Genomic DNA, 12454 nt, shown 5'->3' on the forward strand with positions numbered 1-12454 from the left:
ATAAGTGTTTTGTTTCCATATATGCTTGAGCTCTGCAAGTTTGTGTGATGTCCACAGTGGACGGTAGAGGGCGCCATATTACCTAGAACTGAAGTTCCATGAGGTTTTGACCTGAGGTGCGGGTAGTCAGATGGACGTTTGGTTTCCTACAAGAGTAATGAGAGCGCTTAAACACGGAGACGTTGCTTCAGCCCACCCAAAACAGCTATGCAACTATTGTATTATATAGATCAGTTAAACATGTAGACAGCCTCAGGTGACTTACAATGAGAGGAGGGGGGAGAGGAAGCAGGGAGGGAGAGCCAGAGGGAGAAGGAGAAGAGGAGGGAGAAGGAGAGGGAAGACGGTGAGGGAGGGAGAGAAAGAGAAAGCTTTGTCTTCCTTTTTATCCTATTCCTTATTTGTTTGTTCTTGATGGATCTTCATGTATATTTCATGTATTATAAAATTAAGTTTATTTTTAAAATCTCATAATTGAGTTCTATATTGAGTTCTCCCAAATTCTTTCGATGGCCCCTACCACATTCATGACCACTTTATCATCACACACACACACACACACACACACACACACACACACACACACACACACCACACACACCACAGCTGAGTCTATTTTATGTTTCTTGCATTTATTGGTCTTGAGTAACTAAACAGAGAGCCCATCTCTGAGGAAGACTATAGTCTCTTTGCTGTTGCTATTTGCCTGTAGCTCATTGCCTATGGACTGACTGGGCCTGGTGTGCATATTGGCATGGTAACAGCCATTGCCATTGTTCCCTTCCCATTTAGGCAGCCATATTTGAAATGTTATAAATGCAGCCTCCCTGTCATACATGAAATACAAAATCAGAGTTCCTGGTCTTTTATAATCTCTCTCCACTTCTATTCCCTGAGCTTTACGTGTAAGGGTTATGTGTTATATGTATAAAATGGGGATACGCAGCACACAGTCAGATGTTTGTATTTTGTTGACCAGTTGTGGCTTTCAGTAATAGTTTCCATTTGCTGTAAGGAGAGACTTCTATGATGAGGAACGGAAACTGCACTTAGCTGTGAGTATAAGGACAGATATTTAGAAAGCAGTTAGGAATTACACCAGTTAAAAAAGTGGCAATATCAGGTTATACTATAAGATCTGCCACTTTATTATTTAAGAGTATTTGGTCGGGTGGAGAGTGCCAGGCATGATTTTCATCCTATTCAGTGGGTCTTTAGTCCAATTAGACAGTGGTCGATACCATCAAGGTATAAATGCCATTGGGTTAGGATACATATTCTACTCACCCTCCAAGGCCTCTGTATCCTCCTGACCTGAGAGCGCATATCCGATCTGTAGGTCCAGTCCAATCTGGAAGTCCTGTTTTCTAGCTCAGTTAGCAAATCATCCTGAATCTGCCCTTCTGACACCTCTCTAATTCCCAGATCTAACCTGGTTTATACATCTTGTACTCCAGCTGATCCTGGTGAATCCTACGTGCACCATTTATAAACTTTGAGGTTAACCTTCTTCAAATATTTATTACTGTTTCAAAATACATTTGGAGAAAATTTTTCTACCCCAAGCTATTAATTTATAAATGGAAGAGTGAAACCATAAAAAATACATGCACCATATAACACTGTCATCATGGAAGAAACATGGAGGGGGGAATCAAGTTTTATTAGGCTTTTGTTCTTATTTTTCAGTTACTTTTCTCTTTGTAGCCCTGGATGCCCTAGAACTTGTTCTGTAAGCTAGCTTTCCTTGAACTCAGAGATCTGCCTATATTTGACTTGTGATTGCTGAGATTAAAGGCATGTGCTACCATGCTTATATTTTTTTGTTCCTACAAGTTTTGTGAGTTTAAAATGTATCAATCTGCAACCCGAAAAATTCCACCAGAGCTGACCCCAAAAAATTCCACCAGAGAACACCTACCTCTGATAAATAACTTCAGCAATGTAACTGGATATAAAATTAACTCTTCTACTCAAAGGATAAATGAGCTGAGAAGTAAATTAGGGAAATGACACCCTTCACAATAATAACAAACCATATAAAATACCTTCGTGTGACTCTAACCAAGCAAGTGAAAGATCTGTATGAGAAGAACTTCAAGTCTCTGAAGAAAAAAATAGAAGAGCTCAGAAGATGGAAAGATTTCCGTTGCACATGGATTGAAGGATTAACATGGTTAAAAATGGCTATCTTACCAAAAGCAATCTACAGAATAAATGCAATCCTCATCAAACTTCCTACTCAATTCTTCACAGAGCTAGAGCAATTCTGAAATTCATCTGGAATAACAAAAAACCCAAGATAAAGAAAACTATTCTCAAAAATAAAGAACTTCTCTGATTCTGTGGAAATCACAATCCCTGACCTCAAGCTGTACTACAGAGCAATAGTGATTAAAACTGCATGGTATTGGTACAGAGAGTGGCCAGTTGATCTGTGGAGTAGAACTGAAGACTCAGAAATATACCCACACAACTGTGTTCTCTTGATCTCTGACAAAGAAACCAAAACCATTCAGTCGAAAAAAGACAGCATTTTCAACAAAAGGTGTTGGTTTAACTGGTAGTGACATGTTGAAGAACGCGAATTGATCCATTCTTATCTTCTTGTACAAAATTCAAGTCCAACTGGATCTATGACCTACACATAAAACCAGATTCATTGAATCTAATAGAAGAGAAGGTAGGAAAGAGACTTAAACATCAGCACAGGGGAATATTTCCTGAACAGAACACCAATGGCTCAGGCTCTAATAGCAATTGACAATGAACAGTTGAACAACTGACAAATGGGACCTCATAAAATTGAAAAGCTTCTGTAAGGCAAAGGACACTGTCAAAAGGACAAATTGAGAAAAAAAAGACATTCTTTACCAACCCTAATAGAGGTTTAATATCCAAAATATGCAAAGAGCTCAAGAAATTAGAGAACCATATAACCCTATTAAAAATGAGGTATAGAGCTAAACAAAGAATTCTCAACCGAGGAATCTTGAATCACTTAAAGAAATATTCAACATACTTAGATATCAGGGAAATGCAAATCAAAGAACCCTGAAATTGTACCTCACACCCATCAGAAAGGCTAAGGTCAGAAACTGAGGCGACAGCAGACGCTGGCAAGGATGTGGAGAAAGAACAACACTCCTCCATTGCTGGTGGGAAAACAAGCTGGTAAAACCTCTTTGGAAAACAATGTGTCAGTTCCTCTGAAGTCCCAGCTGTATCACTCCTGGGCATATATACACAAAAACAATGCTTCAACATATAACAGGAACACGTGTTCCCCTATGTTTACAGTGGCCTTCTTTATAATAGCCAGAAGCTGGAAACAACCCAGATGTCCTACAACAGAGGAATGGATACAGGAAAGGTAGTACATCTACACAATGGAGCACTACTCAGGTATTGAAAACAATGACTTCATGAAATTCACAGACAAATAGATGGAACTAGAAAATATCACCCTGGATGAGGTAATCCAGACACAAAAGACACACCAGGTATATACTTACTAATAAGTGGATATTTGCCCGAAAGCTCAGAATACCCAAGATTCAACCCACAGTCCATATGGAGATTAAGAAGAAGGAAGACCAAAGTGTGGATGCCTCATTCCTACATAGAATGAGCAACAAATACTATAGGAGGTAGAAGGAGCTAGGGACTTTGGAGGAAGAGAGTAGGGGGAAGGGAAAAAGAGGGGCAAATATAGAAGGGAATTACAGGGGATCAGGAAATTAAACAGAGGTGTGCAGCAATAGAGGATGATGAGGAACTGGGGTAATTAATCAGAAATCCCCAGATACCAGAGAAGCAACAGTCTCCAAGGACCCAAAGGGGATGATTTAGCTGAAATCCCCAACAAAAGGGAGACAGACCCTGTAGAGACCTCCTCCAGTAGATAAGCATGACCCCAGTTGAAGGATGAGACCACTCACTCATCTCAAAATTTTTAATCCAGAATTGTTCCTGTCCAAAAGAAAGACAGGGACAAAAAATGGAACATAGACTAAGGGAAAGGCCATCCAGAGACCACCCCACCTAGGAATCCATCCCACTTACAGACACCAAACCCAGTCATTATTGCTGATGCCAAGAAGTGCTTGCTGACAGGAGCCTAATATGGTTGTCTCCTGAGAATTTCTGCAAGCACCTGAGTAATATAAATGCAGATACTCACAGCCATTCATTAGACTGAGCTCGTGTACCTCAATGGAAAAGCTAGGAATGAAGTAACTGAAGGGTATTGTAACCCCATAGGAAGAAAAATATCAACTAACTGGACCACCTAGAGCTCCCAGAGGCTAAACCACTAACCAAAGAGTATCCAGTAGAGGATGGCCTTATCTGACATCAGTGGGAGGGGAGACCATTGGTCCTGTGGAGACTTGATGCCCCAGTGTAGGGGGATGCTAGAGCAGTGAGGCAGGAGTGGATGAGTAGGTGGAAGAGTACATTTACCGAGGAAAAGAAGATGAGGAAAGATCATATGGGATGAAGAATTTGTGGAGAGGAAACCTGGAAGGGAGATGTCATTTGAAATGTATACAAATAAAATTATTAATTAAAAGTAGCAATTTATATTTGAGTAAAATTATTCCAGAATGTTTTAGTCCCCAAATGTCTTCATTTTAGAATTATGATGAAAATGTAAATACAATATTAAATATAACCTGAAGTTTATATTAGATTTGTGTGTCATTTAATAAAATTCAGCATACATGTGGTTTCCCTAGCCTCAAGACTTTCAGAATACCTTTGATGTTAAAAAGCTAGAAAATTTTCTTTGAAGAAATAAGAAAGTATTTCAATACTTTTCCATTCCAGTTATATAGGTGTCATGTTAATTTATTTATTGTCAACATGCTAGAAAAGAAATGTAAATTATTTAATTCAAATAGTCTAATAAAGAAAAATATTAATTACTTATACATGCTTACATATGCATAGGTACATATGTATACATGTGCAATACTTTATACCCATTTTTAGTGAATATGTTTTTGAACATACACAAACTAAGGAAAGGGATACATACAATTTTTTTAAAGCTTAATATTTTCTTTACTTAATTTTGGTTCAGGCACTGTTTTAGAAACCTTGATCAAATGACAACGCTGTATGAATCTGTTATTTTGATAGATTAACATTGTTGGAGAAGACCAACAATTTTTTTTCTGCAAAGGGCAGAATTTTTTTCGTTAGATGAGAACTAATCCATCTTTCCAGCAAAGGTCATGGCTCTTCATCACTAAACTGATGCAGCTCACCTTTCTCAGTCCTACATATATGGAAGTCACTTTAATCAGTAACAGATGTGTTGTGTCTAAACTTCCTCAGCTTAGACATTCAGCATAATTCATAGGCAGCTACATATGTATAACTGTATTTTCATGTTAGAATGTTACAAGCTTTTAGCCTACGTCAGAGGCATTGTACACATTTGTGGAAAGATGAATGGGAAGAATCTTTATTTCTGAACCCAGGAGAAACTTTATCTTTCCTTTCAGATACTCTGCCTAGCCTCTGCTCTTCCGGGGACTATGTTGGAACTTCACAGATGTATCAAATAACGGATGATGCTATTTATCTCAGAAGTGCACATAATGCTCCCGTGGCACAGCAGGTCCTAGGCTGATTGAGAGGATATAAATTAATACAGCCCACTGTTTGCCGTCTAAGATGAAAAATAGCCTGGAGTCGTGCTCAGCAGTTAAGAGCACTTGTTGCTCTTGCAAAAGTCGCAGATTTCCATTTCCAGCAGCTACGTCGTGGCTCACAGTCATCTGTAATTCCAGTTCCGAGAGATCCAAGGCTCTCTTCTGGATGCTTGGGCAACAGGCAGATATGTGGTGCACATACTGACAAACTCTCATTCCTATAAAATAAAAATAGAATTTAAGGTTAAAATAAGATTCATTTACAGACTTAGAATGGATTTTAGCAAACAGTTATAGCAGAGTTTGAATGTATTACACTAAATATTCGTATTGCACAACTGTGAAATAATTGTATTATTTGCAAAAGCCATCATAATGTATAGAAAAATTTTTGTTTATGGTACCGGAAGTCAAGAGCTAATCACGTTGATGGATTCATATTGTGTAATATGAGTGAAGTTAGTGAATTGTCTCTGAGTTAGTTATGTTAAATGATCCATCCGTTTTAGTAAATTCAAAAGTTTACATTGATTTTACTATTTTAGTTGCACGCATGCATATTATTGTGGGTTGGTGTATGTGCTCGCAGCACGCATGGAGACCAGAAGAGGTTGTCAGAACCTCTGGAATTTGAATTACAGGATGTCATGAGATAAACCCATGTGATTGCTGAAATCCTAACTTAGGTCTTCAGAAAAAAAAAATCAAGAGGTACTCTTAATGTGTGAGTCACATCTTCAAACCAAGTGAAATCTTACATATTTTTTGAAGAGAGTATAGCCTCTTAAATCCATTTAAATATTTGTAATTCTGCTGTTCCTATTATATTTTTCACTAAGTGATTTTATATATATACGCATTTAAATCTTGAAATTTTGGGCCCAGGAAAATTTCTTTGCTGTATTAAATACTCCTAGATAAAATACATTCTTGATCTACTCAATTCTTTCTCGTACTGAGAGGGGTGCATTCCAAGTATCATTACAACCTGAGCGAAACCAGGCAGCTTGTAAGGAATCATTAAAGAAAACAATCTTTTTTTTCTTTTCCTTTTTCAGTTGGTCAGCTCTACCTCACCGACTTCTGATGACATACTTCAGATTTATAAAGGTAAAAGTCCTATTTTCTTATCCAACATGAATATGGATAATATTTTGAAGTTTTTGCATTACCTGGCCTTAGATAGAATCTTTTCCCTTGAACCTTGTGCTCATGCTTATCATCTCTGCCTTCTAAGCACCCATTGCTCATCGAAACCCTGTTCAGAGAGATCGGAGAAAGCTTCTCGGAATCCTTCAGGCACTGTTAATGTCAAATACCACTGATATTGCCATTATTAATGGGACTTTGGGCAGAGAGGTAAGAGGTAGATGAAGCCTGACTGTATTAACATGCATTGACTATATATTGACTGCAAAGAAGAATTGTATCCACAGGAAGAAAGTTCAATTTCCATGATTTAGTAAGCAACTGAGAGACAGCAATCTGGCTAAATAGAAAGAAGCGCTTTGCTCTTTATCAAGCACTTGGTCCTACCTGGAAGGGAAAAAGAACTCTTTATTTCCCTTTTATAAATCGACTACTTGTTTTGTGCTCTCTGGCTATCAAAAGTGTATTTTACATAGAAAAGAAGACTTACAGACCACCATGCTCTTGTTTTTCTCTCCTGTATTACTGCAGATGTGTGAGGCATAATGAATGCAAAATAATATGAAGAGATAGATAAAATCAGAGAAGAGAGGCGCTGCTCTCATTTTTTCCTTCTTTCTACTCACAAAGAGAATATAATATTGGCCTATTTCATTCCCGGAATCCTTTAGCCCTTTCTGGCTTCACAGCATCCATTCAACATGTGTCAATGCTAAGTGGACTCTGGCAGATTCTTTCATAGGGATATGACGTGTCTTTTGTCAGAAGAGAGAAAAGGATACCCTCCCTTGTATTACTCTCCTGTTCTCTAAAGGAAATGGATGTGAGGAAAATGAAGGCCAGGTCAAAACCATCTCTGTATTGTGCCACATGTCTCTCAGCTCCTGGGCACTTTAGGATGATTGCGCATTGCCCTGGGTAGCACTTAATTATTTAAAGGAACTTTCCCTCATTGTTACAGCCAGAACAGGATTGAGTCCTTGCTGCGATGCCAAGTTCCTCTGTCTCAGAGAGAAAGAAGGCAGTTTGGAGATCAATCTGGGGTGGCAGACTATAATTTGACAAGGAGAGGTGCACTGTACAGCTCCTTTGTATAGCGAGGCCAATAGCAGAATTGAGTAACTAACAAAACAGGAGGCTGGGCAGATGAGGCAATGGAATAAGAGCAAATTCACTAATGATGTATTTGCCATCTATAACTTGACAAACAGACACAGTGAATTTGATTGTTTTCTATAGAATTTTAGATAGAATTTCTGCTCTGATGCCAGAGGCTTCTATTTGAGCCACACAAACTGCGGGCAGAGGGTGAATTTAGTTAACTTCCAAGTCTCATTTTCTCTCCATATAAAAAGGGAGCCTTAATACCTAACTTAGGTTTGTTCTTAAGATTACGTGAGCTAATGCATGTGAAATCACCTCCCTAATGTGGTTATCAGGTCTATGATGGATACCAGCTCCCCACTTCTGCAGCGTGAGATATCATTAGAGCACCCATAATGACCATTTAAAAACAAGGACCAACTGGCTGTGAAGGAGCAGTGATAGAAGCATTTATACCGTTACCTGTGTTGGTAAAGGTACTTTAAGTTGCCTTCCCTGTGGCCTGGGGATAATAATGGCCAGACTGCAGAGGTCTCTTCAGCCGAGTAGACGGACAACTCCAACAAGCGCTGATAACTGTAATTCCAGTTCTGGTTTGAGAGTTTTACTGTGCTTCTCCACCTACGGAGACATGTTGACACTGCTAATAATGTAGCACTTTGAATTTCAGGACTCCTTGGGAATATGCATTGAGTTATTTGATTATGAAGATTATTAGCATGATGAATCATGCCTCCAACATTATGAATTTAGATGAGCATTAATAGAGTGGTTAGAAAAACAGGGCTTGGATGAATTGAATATTTAAACTTGGAGAACAGTTTTGTTAGTAAGATGAATCAAGAGATTTGGAGTGAGGAATTTTCACAAGGTGACATATTTACTGCGTTATTTTATTATATTTACCCCCTCAAGATTGTTAGGCTACATCTGCTTCTGTGTCTAGTGGTCATTGTATATGGCTCCATGCATGAAGGAAAATCAGAAGGGCAAGTGGGTATGTGTAAATAGAGGATAATGGAACCCTAATCCTTTATAACACCGTCACACATGAGAGCTAATCCTGCCTCAGAACAGAAAGCACTAATTCCCCAGAAGCCCACAACCTAACACTGTTGTAGCAACACCTGCATTTTGACATACACTGAAGAAGGAAAAGGCATATTCAAACCACAGAGGTTATGCTTGGCATAGTAACATGCCTTCCTTCCCATCAAAGTTGCCTTGGCTTCAGTGGGTGTTGAGTGCCCACTCTTTAGCAGACTGGACTAATTGAATTCTGGTATTATACTATTCTCCAAATGACAACCTGGTGATTAGCCAATTCTCTGATTGCACGCGGTCACCTTAGAGGGCACTAGAAAGGACTCTGCTATCTATTTTATAGCCTGATAAGACTTGAGTTAAAAATTGTAAAAGCTTTCCTACATTTTTTCTTACTTTGTATTTTCTAATAAATTGTTTTTAACTTTAATTCACATAAACTTTAATTTTATACAAATGTTCTATGTGGTTTAGCAGTTTTAGTGAGATATAATAAAGTATTCTGTAGCTATTAGAAAATTACTTTTAATGAATAGAGTTCTACATATATTACCAGTATTCCATCTTAAAAGGCATTATCATAACCTAACACTGCTGCTTTTGTTGAACCGTATTCCTGCCTCCAACTAGAGGGTGCCACTGATGTGTTCTGTATCTATAAATTGGACTTTCCTGTGTACTTAATTAAACAGAATCCTCATGAAGCACTTAGGTAACTTGGACACTTTTGCATATTGTTCCGTCAGGTAGTATATTAATTTTAAGAGGCACCAATGGTAAGTACATTGATAGATTTTTTTGGTGCTTTCTTTCTTTTTTCTTTCTTTCTTTCTTTCTCTCTTTCTTTCTTTCTTTCTTTCTGTTTCTATGTTTGTTTGTTTTAACTTGCTGAGGATCTCAGGTCATGGTTGCATGAAGTTGTGTCTATCTTCTCAAGGTTATTGTTAAAAATAATATTGCTGTTTTACTCACTCTAGATGTCTCGCTACAAACACTGTGTGTATGTCTCTGTATACATATATTAACATTTCCTTTGAATAATCCTAAGGCTGGAATTACTAGCCCATATGTTGGGTTTGGGCTTGACACTATTGCTACCAAACATTTCTCTATACTAGCTGTGTTGTTTCATTTCACCCTTTGTAATATATCAGCACTCCAATTCCTCCATGTTCTTGCCAACCTTTATTTATGTTTTTGTAAGACAATGTCATGGGACCCATCTTTATGGTTTTATTTCACAGAACCTGGTTACAAAAGTGAACATTTTATATGCCTATTGACCTTTTATGCAACCCAATAAAAACAACTCCTACTAAGTTTGCTTCAAAATTTTTCAACAACTTAATTGTGTGTGTGTGTGTGTGTGTGTGTGTATCTGTCTGTATACTTTTTTGTATGTAGTAATTATATATGTAGGCTGAAGTTTGCATTTTCCTGTAAATACACTGTTACATAAAAATATCAGATAATGCTATGGACATCATTATCAATTATCTTTCTTGGCACATTAGTAAAGTATTTAATTGATCATAACTATAAGAGCTTAATCATAACACCCCAGTTCTTTAGTAGTATTGTTATGGCTTTATTGAAATCAATTGTATTGTTTTGCACATTGTTTTTTGGTATTAAATATGAAAGCTCCTATGTAGATCATTCAACTTAGTTATTTGTTAAAATTTCCTTGGTTAGGCTTGGCCATAGTCTTCCCCATACAAATTTTAAAAGTGGTCTTTCAAAATCTGCCAAATTTTGTATTGAGATTAGAATAAAGATATGTCAAACTTGCCATCAATGGGGTGAAGAGACATCTCGAGGTTACTGCGTGTTCTGATCTGCCAGCATGGAACATTTCTGTTCTTTGTATTTCTAATTTCCCTCAGCTACATATTCTTTCATTTTCAGACTCAGAATTTTGTTTCTAGTGTGTAGAAATAAAATGTTCCTATGTATCAATATTTCATATTATGAAATTCTCTTACACATTTATTTGTACAGATGGATTTTATGTGAATGTCTTAGAATTTTCTCTGTATAGATCACATTTTCTGCAGTTTACTTCTTGCCCTTCACCTTAGATTTTCTGTCTTAACCAGAAACTTTGATCTTATTTTTACTAGAAGCAACAAGAATGAACACTCTTATTATATTCCTGGTTTGGGGATGAATCATTAGTCTCTTCAAATTAAGAATTATGTTCTCTGCAGACTAATTATAAATTGTTACCTTCAATATGAGTCAGTTTATGACTATTTTTTGTTTGTTGAAATGCTATATGGTAAATTGAAGCTTCATTTTCTTAAATGGCTCTGCAGCAGTTATGAAGATAATTTTATTTTGTTCTTTATCAACATGATATGCATTCTCAATTAATTTTTAAGAACTAAACTACATTTGCCTTTCTAGATTAAATTTCACTTAGTCTTGCCTATGATCATGTTGCTCCATTTCTGAACTCAGTTTCCTAACCTTTTTCTGGCGGTGCTGTTCAAGTACTCCCATTGTTAATAATTGTTTATGTATTACTCTACTTTTCAGCATGAAGTATTGAAAGACCCAGCTTGAATAATACATTTTCTGTTGACGCCTTCATTTCTATAACTGTTGTATTCCTGTATAATTTGATATACCTTCCTGAAGTACTGACAGGCCTATCCATATTTAATTGGCACAACTCATTGAAGTACTGTGACATGTCTTTTTGTTGTCTTTAAAATATTTATCTTCCAGGCTGTAAACTATCTGATATCAACTTCACTTTCTTGTTCATTATGCAAGATTTTTCTCTTATAACTTTCAACTTATTTGTGTCTTTTTTTAAAAAAAATGTGTATCAGTACACAAGTATAAAGTTGAATACTTTTTCTTATGCCAGTTCTCACTATGCACACTAGACTGGCCTTAGATTTGTGTTTCTCCAGTTTTTGTTTCTTGACTACTGAAATTATCAGTGTTGTTCACCCCATTTACCTAGATATAATTTTAAGTCCGATCAAGCAATCCAGGCATTTTAAGAAGTATATTTGACCATTCATAATTAATACAATCTGAAATAATTATATTTACTTGTGAAGGGTTTTGTTTCTTTTCATGTTCTTGTTTTCGCCTTTTCATATTAAGCTCATGCCATTTTAATTTGTTGACTTTTTAAACGTTCTCAAAGTTTGCTTTCTCTTGTATCATCCTTATATATCACAATCCTCTTCACAGTCTATTTCAGAAATAGTATTTTAAAAACTTTCTCTCATATGATCTTATTTCTGAAGCCTAATTTGTAACATTACATATATTTAAAGGTATGTATTAGCAATTTTTCATATAACACTAGAACAGTCAATGAAAGAGGGGCTAGTCTCTCAAAGGATTTTATGTTCGTTACATTTCTTCATTTTAATAAATTTAAATTGTTCTCTAAGTCCTTTTTTAATAATTTGTTTTATCTTGCTTGTGAAAGTTGTCTCAAACCAACACATTTTCTTCATCTCTGTTTT

The 12454-nt window shown here is 36.7% G+C and overlaps 1 protein-coding gene across 6 annotated transcripts in view; it reads left to right on the forward strand.

Moving 5' to 3' along the window:
- Lrrc4c (leucine rich repeat containing 4C) overlaps positions 1-12454 on the forward strand; it is a 1368573-nt gene that overhangs the window by 656658 nt on the left and 699461 nt on the right. For 5 of the 6 annotated variants that reach the window (XM_087651931.1, XM_087651929.1, XM_087651928.1 and 2 more), the window contains exon 4: positions 6722-6773. The gene's annotated coding sequence lies outside the window, so the exon portion shown is untranslated. 6 annotated transcript variants of the gene reach the window in all.

Source organism: Rattus norvegicus, chromosome 3, assembly GCF_021556685.1.
Source record: "Rattus norvegicus strain SHRSP/BbbUtx chromosome 3, alternate assembly SHRSP_T2T, whole genome shotgun sequence".
Taxonomy (NCBI): Eukaryota; Metazoa; Chordata; class Mammalia; order Rodentia; family Muridae; genus Rattus; species Rattus norvegicus.